Below are 6,000 nucleotides of genomic sequence, written 5' to 3'. Positions count from 1 at the left end.
AAAAAAAAAAAAAAAAAAAGGAAATTCTTAGCATTTCTAGATGTGCCTGTCCCTTGATCATTCCATTTTCCTAAGCAAAGTTTACTTAAAATATTAGTCTTCACATTTGTCAGTTTGTGAGATCTCTTTGCCCTGTCTAGAATCTCTTCTCAGACTTCAGAGGGGTTTCTGGGTTCCTTCTGGAGCCTCCCAGCAGTGGCTCCGTATCACTGCCACTCTGGTCTACTGCCCCCTTGTGGTGACTATGAATGGAACGTCCAGGTCTTGAGGGACACCTTCCATGTAGTAGCCCGAGATGCAGGTGGTGAGGGAATGTACTGTCCCTCCCTAGGAACTAGCTTTCCCATAGGACCCAAATGTCTCCAGGGCCACCTAGTAGGCAGGAAACGGACTAAAGAGAGGATTTTGTTGTTTGACTTCACTGGCTGCCCAGGAGAGCTCTGTGTGTCCTCCAGGACACCTATAAGGTGAGCTCAGATCTGAGCCTTAAAGTACCACCCCTCTCTCTAGTTGCCCAGAAAGCTGATTTAACTATGAATAATAACTTAGTTTACTTTAACTGTGGGTTTGTTTACAGAGGCATTTTCTCATTGATGTGGGATTCTTCAGTGTGTTCTAAATTTATATTGTAAAATCGTTTTTAAGTTTGCTTACTTGACAACTTTTACTTCCCTGTTATGACTTCTTTATGCATCTTTTTTTTTGTTCTCTTGTTTGTTTTATTCTTTTTCTCACATTTAGAAGGTAAGCTTTTCTTGCCTTTTAGTTTTTTTTTTTGCTTAAAAAGTGAAAAAGCATGTCTGAGGTTTTCTTGTGCTGTGTGCTGTGCCTTATTCTGTTTGCCGGTGTGTAACACTGTGCTCAAATACAGGTTAGAATGCGACTTACCTTGGGGCTCTGGACAGACAGACTCTGGCTCATATGGAGCTATTTCTTTGGGGTAAAAACACAAGGAAACATATTACTCGGGATATAAGGCTTTCTATATTTGGTAGCTTCTTTTATCTCTAAGCAGGTTCCTTAGAACTTTTTTGGCCAGGTTCTTAAAAATTGACTTCATTTGAGGGGCAGATTCTCCAGGGGCCGAGGTGACCTCCCCAGGTCACCTCTAGACCCTGCCCTTGGTAAAGGAGACTTTCAGCTGATGTCATCTTTGTTAATGCTGCTTCCACCAGTTTCTTTCTTTTTAAAAAACTTTTTTAAGACAGGGTCTTACCACCATGTAATTTAGGCTGGACTTCAATTCAGTATGTAGCCCAGGCTGGCCTCAAACTGGTGGGGATCCTCCTGCCTCAGCCTCCTCGAGTGGTGGGATTACTGGCGTATGCACCGCCATGCCTGGCACACCAGTTCTCTTGGCCGGCTCTCATATTTTGTTTTCAGAGATGTGCCACTGAGGTTTTAAGCTGTAATGAAATAGCCTAGAGAGCTTAGCTGACACACCTGGCCTGTGTATAAATGATCTGCCGGTCAAAATCAGAAGGCTAGAAGCATAGTATATCTAGTGGTTTTCCAGATTTCAGTCCCTGGCCTACTACATGTTCTGCTATCTGAGCTGTGAATCAGCTGAAGTTCTCTCTGACCTCATGTTTCCCTAACCTGGTCTCTTTTATTTGCTTTTAGCAGATGAGAATGTAGTAAGGAAGAACAGACTTTTAACTTTCATGTTTTTCTGTTCTCGTAGGGGAAATGCCACTAATCACTTAGTGAATAAGTCTTACCGAACTCTATTTGTGCAAGTGCCATTGAGGGAACTCAGTTGAATTTTTCAGTGGAGTTGAGGATTAGGTACTTGTGGGGAGGTGGAGAAGAGAAACAGCTGGTGCTCACCTCCTGCAGTCTTGTAGCTCTCTGTTTTATGCTGCAAAGCTCACTGTTAGGAATGAAAGAAAGTAAATATATTAGCTAAGCCAAAAGAAGCTCAAATAATGACATCCAAATGCACAAGAGATTTTTTTTTAAGCCTCAGTTTGCTCTTGTTGTATATTAAAGTTGGCCTTTGCTATATACATTTACCTGGCCCAATAAATCAAAATACTATGAAAATAGTACACGACAAGTCTCACTTCCAGCCCTCTCCCCACCCACTGTACTTCTATTTGCCCTCTAAGAATAATTTTGATTAGTTACAAGAATATTTAGAAAAATGTTTATCTTGAAAATGGACATTCTCTTGGCTACTTTTAGTTTAATGGGATTGTGTGTCTTTCACTTCTCTGCCTTAAGCAGTGAGTTCACCAGACGTCTGTCTGTTACCACTGGGTTCCCGTTCTGTTTATTGCGTACCGTGTCTTTCACCTCCTCTGGCCCCTACCGATACATAATTAACTTTATCTTACCATACTTATTTCATGCTTCCCCATTGGTGCAGTATTCTTCTGGAAAATGATGCTTCCTCTAGAAAAGTGGGGGAAGAAAGTAAGTGGAACAAATTTTTGGTAAAAGTGCGTCTTGCCCAGTAAGTTCTTATTTTAAAGAGGCAATGCAGCAGCTGATTATATTACCTTCTATGCCTACATTCAAATGACAGGTTTATAAATTTGAAAGTAACTTTGACTGGAGGTAGCTCAGTGGGCGAGCAGCACTGGCCTAGCATGTGAGACTCCCTGTATGCAGTCCTCAGTACTGTCCAAAAACAGTAACTTTAATTTTCAACATTTCATTTCTTCTGTGAATGTAAAAACTGTCCCCTTCTTTAACCAACAGTTAGCTTCCAGTGATCATTAAAAATCAAGTTAGCATTTTTCCTGGGAATACATTATGAATCAAGAAAATGTGGGTGAAACACAGTTCTTAATTCTACTCTGTAAATTTAGTACGCTAAACCTAATCTTTTAAAAATGTGTATTCCTTGTATCTTGATGTATGCTGGGAATTAAAGAGGAAATGAGAGCAAAATTTAAAAAGGTTTCATTGCTAAGAGTTTTTGAATGCTACATCGCTGCTCCTGCAGCTTTGCACCCTGAGTCATTAGGGCAGTGTCAGAATGAGTTGCGAGTGTCCACCCACAGGGTCAGTGGGACTGACTCAGGTGTCGTGTGTGGAAGATGACTGTACTTTACCAAAGAAGGAGATGCTGCTCAGTGTGCGATCCTGCAGTACCAGCCCTTACTGTAGACCCCTGGGACTTAAAGGTTGAATTTTATTCCATCATTTTTGAAAAATTAGCTTATATGTGTGCTTCTTTTGAGTATTGTAGTGTTTTTAAAGCAGCTAAGAGAATGAAAGATTTTAGGAGATGGGGATAAATCGTTAACTCAGGCATTTATGATGTTCTCCCTCCCTCAACCCTTCCAATAAGGAGAAAAATCCCCGAACTGTGAAAGGAGTTGCCGCTCCCTGTCTGATCTAAGCTATCTTCAGCGGGCGCATCTCTTTGTGTGTCTGTAGGTGGCGTAGCTATTCCTAGAGATGAGAAGGGATGGAGAGCCAGAGAGGCTAACTTGTCTGAAGTCTCAGGACCGGGCACTTTTCTCTCACTGTTTAGTTGCTCTTTTCAGCAGCATCTTTGTTCCAGACATGGAGTGGAGGTGGTGGAAATGTGGTCAGAAACAGAGTGGAGTGGGGAGGAGGAGTTGGTGAAAGAAGGGGAAACTGATTGGCCACTCATGTAGCTGGGTCCTTATTTCCTCTATTTAAATTATTCCATTTTGAGTCCTGGGATTCACTTTCCTGATGATACTTCCTCTGTCTGTAGGAGGAGCGCACTCTTACTCACAGGTGTTCTTTTTCTTTTGTTTTAGAGTGTTGAAAAGTCGTTTTTAGTTCTTTCACATATGCAGCATGAAGAAATTACGGGCAGCTTGGGATTTAGCTCAGGGGTTCCAGCGGCTGCTTTGTAAACTCAAGGACCCGAGTTTGATCCCCAGTAGCAGAAAAGAAAGAAAGAAAGAAAGAAATCATGGGGTTCACAGGTATTCTTGAGGCCTAAACATATTTTACATTTTAGGAATGTTTCAGTTCCCGAGAAACACAAAAAGGGCTTCTTTTAGGCTGTCCTTCCACCTCTGGTAAGAGGGAGAGAGTTGTCAAGGCACTGTTTTTTAATTTAAAACTTGATCTGAGGAAAATTTCCCTGAAAAGGGGACCAGGGAAGGTCAGGTAGCTACTTCCTTGCTATTGCAGTGCCACAATGTTATATCTGGTCTTTTTATACTCACTCTTAAAACTCACCAAAAACATATAAGAAAATGGTGGAGAGCTCTTTTTGTAAATTTGAGTGTTTATAGAAGAGAATATGGAAGGGACAGTATTTCCCGTTTCCTTCAGATTGTAGTCTGGGTACTTAACATTTACTTAACAAAGTTTTTTTTTTTTTTTTTTTTTGGTACTGGGGATTGAACTCTGGATTTTGCACTTGTGAGGTAGGCAGTAGAACCACTGAGCTAAATCCCCGGCCCCAACTGAACAGAGTTTAATGACAAGCTTGTGTTACATGATATGGTTGATCACTGAATTATAATTACTTTTACCCTTTATAATATATGTGTCTCCAACCTGATCTCTAGGCCTTTGTGTTTAGTGAATTATTTTTATCATATCCTATGCTAGTGTACTTAGGTGGCTTGTGATGGAATTCTGTCGATTTCATCATAAATACTGCTCCTCAAAAGAAAAATACATGAGATTCTTAGAGACCAAAATATTTCTCATCAAAACTTTTGTTTTAATAGATATGTCATTGTACTATATTGTTTAAATGATTGCTATAAACTGCATTGTTTCAGAAAGAATTTAAGGTGGCCCTTTCAATGATAGTTTTAAATCTTCAAATTTATCTAAAATTCACATGTTAAAACTGGTAGCTCTCTGGATGTGGTGCCACCATACCCGTAATTCAAGCAGTTGGGGAGGCTGAGGCAAGAGGATTGCCATGAGTTGGAAGCCAAGCTGGGCTACATAGTGAGATGCTCAAAAGGTCACTCTCACCCCTACCTCTATCAGAAAGAACAACTGATAACTAATTGAAACCCCCAGTTGTAAAATGCACCACCATTCCAAATTTACATTGATTCCGTTTACCTGAAAATGAACATCTTTTGGTTTTCGTTTCTTGGTATCATCAGACCACCCACTCAGGAGTTACTCACTTCCTTCCCTTTTGCCCTTACTCCCTTCCCTACCTGCCTCAGCCTCCTGACTCAGCCTACAAAAGTGCTGGGATTATAAACATGAGCCAGCCCTCCAACCCTCTCTTCCTCTCTCTCTCTTTTTTCTCCTCTTTTCTTTCCTCTCCTGCCTTCCTTCCATGTGTGTATGTATATATGTATGTATGTATTTAGAGATAGGCTCTTGCTCTGTAGTCCAAGTCACCCTTGAACTTGGTGTGTAGCCGAAACTGACCTCAAACTCAAAACCTTCTTGATTTAGCCTCTTCACGTGCTGGGGTTGCAGTTATGCACAACCACGCCCAGCTCCCCGTTTCTTAATCTGTAAAATTACAATATATTTAAATTTGAAATTCAGTGAGGTAAATGAGAGGGCAAGTGGCTTAAATGTGCAGGAAATGCTTGAAGTTAGTTGTCTTGCTTGTAGTCTTTACTCCTAAGACTAGATGCAAAAAAATTTCTAACTTTCCCTTTTGAATTTAGGTTTCTTGAAGTGTAATTAAGTCTTTATTGCTGTCAAACTGAAAGTAACTTTTCAGGAAATAGTTATTAACATGTTTTAAATTAAATATTTTCACTGTGACGTAATTCTTCTCCAGAGTGTGTGCATATGTCCTCAGAACTAAATATATATATATATCTATCCTGTACCTAGGCAACTTGGGTTATACCTTACAATTTATGTTAAACCTGAAGGTGGTCTAGCTCCCTGAGGCTGCCTGAGATTCTCTTTTAAAAAGATACTGACTTGACTTGGGGCTGGCCATGGTGGCACATGGTTCTGATCCCAGGGGAGGCTGAGGCAGGAGGATCACTGAAAGTTCAAGGCCAGTCTGAGTTGCATAGTGAGTTCCAAGCCAGAACTTTGCTAATTTGGAATTAAGCTTTCCTT

At 40.6% G+C, this 6,000-nt stretch overlaps 1 protein-coding gene across 1 annotated transcript in view; it reads left to right on the top strand.

Moving 5' to 3' along the window:
* Window positions 1-6,000, top strand: part of Vcl (vinculin) — a 107,111-nt gene that overhangs the window by 63,956 nt on the left and 37,155 nt on the right. The gene's annotated exons all lie outside the window — the stretch shown is intronic.

Source organism: Fukomys damarensis, unplaced genomic scaffold, assembly GCF_012274545.1.
Source record: "Fukomys damarensis isolate Sample0158 unplaced genomic scaffold, DMR_v1.0_HiC HiC_scaffold_20, whole genome shotgun sequence".
NCBI classification, from domain to species: domain Eukaryota; kingdom Metazoa; phylum Chordata; class Mammalia; order Rodentia; family Bathyergidae; genus Fukomys; species Fukomys damarensis.
Note: the sequence above shows the minus strand (reverse complement) of the source record. Positions and strands in the feature narration are given on the sequence as shown.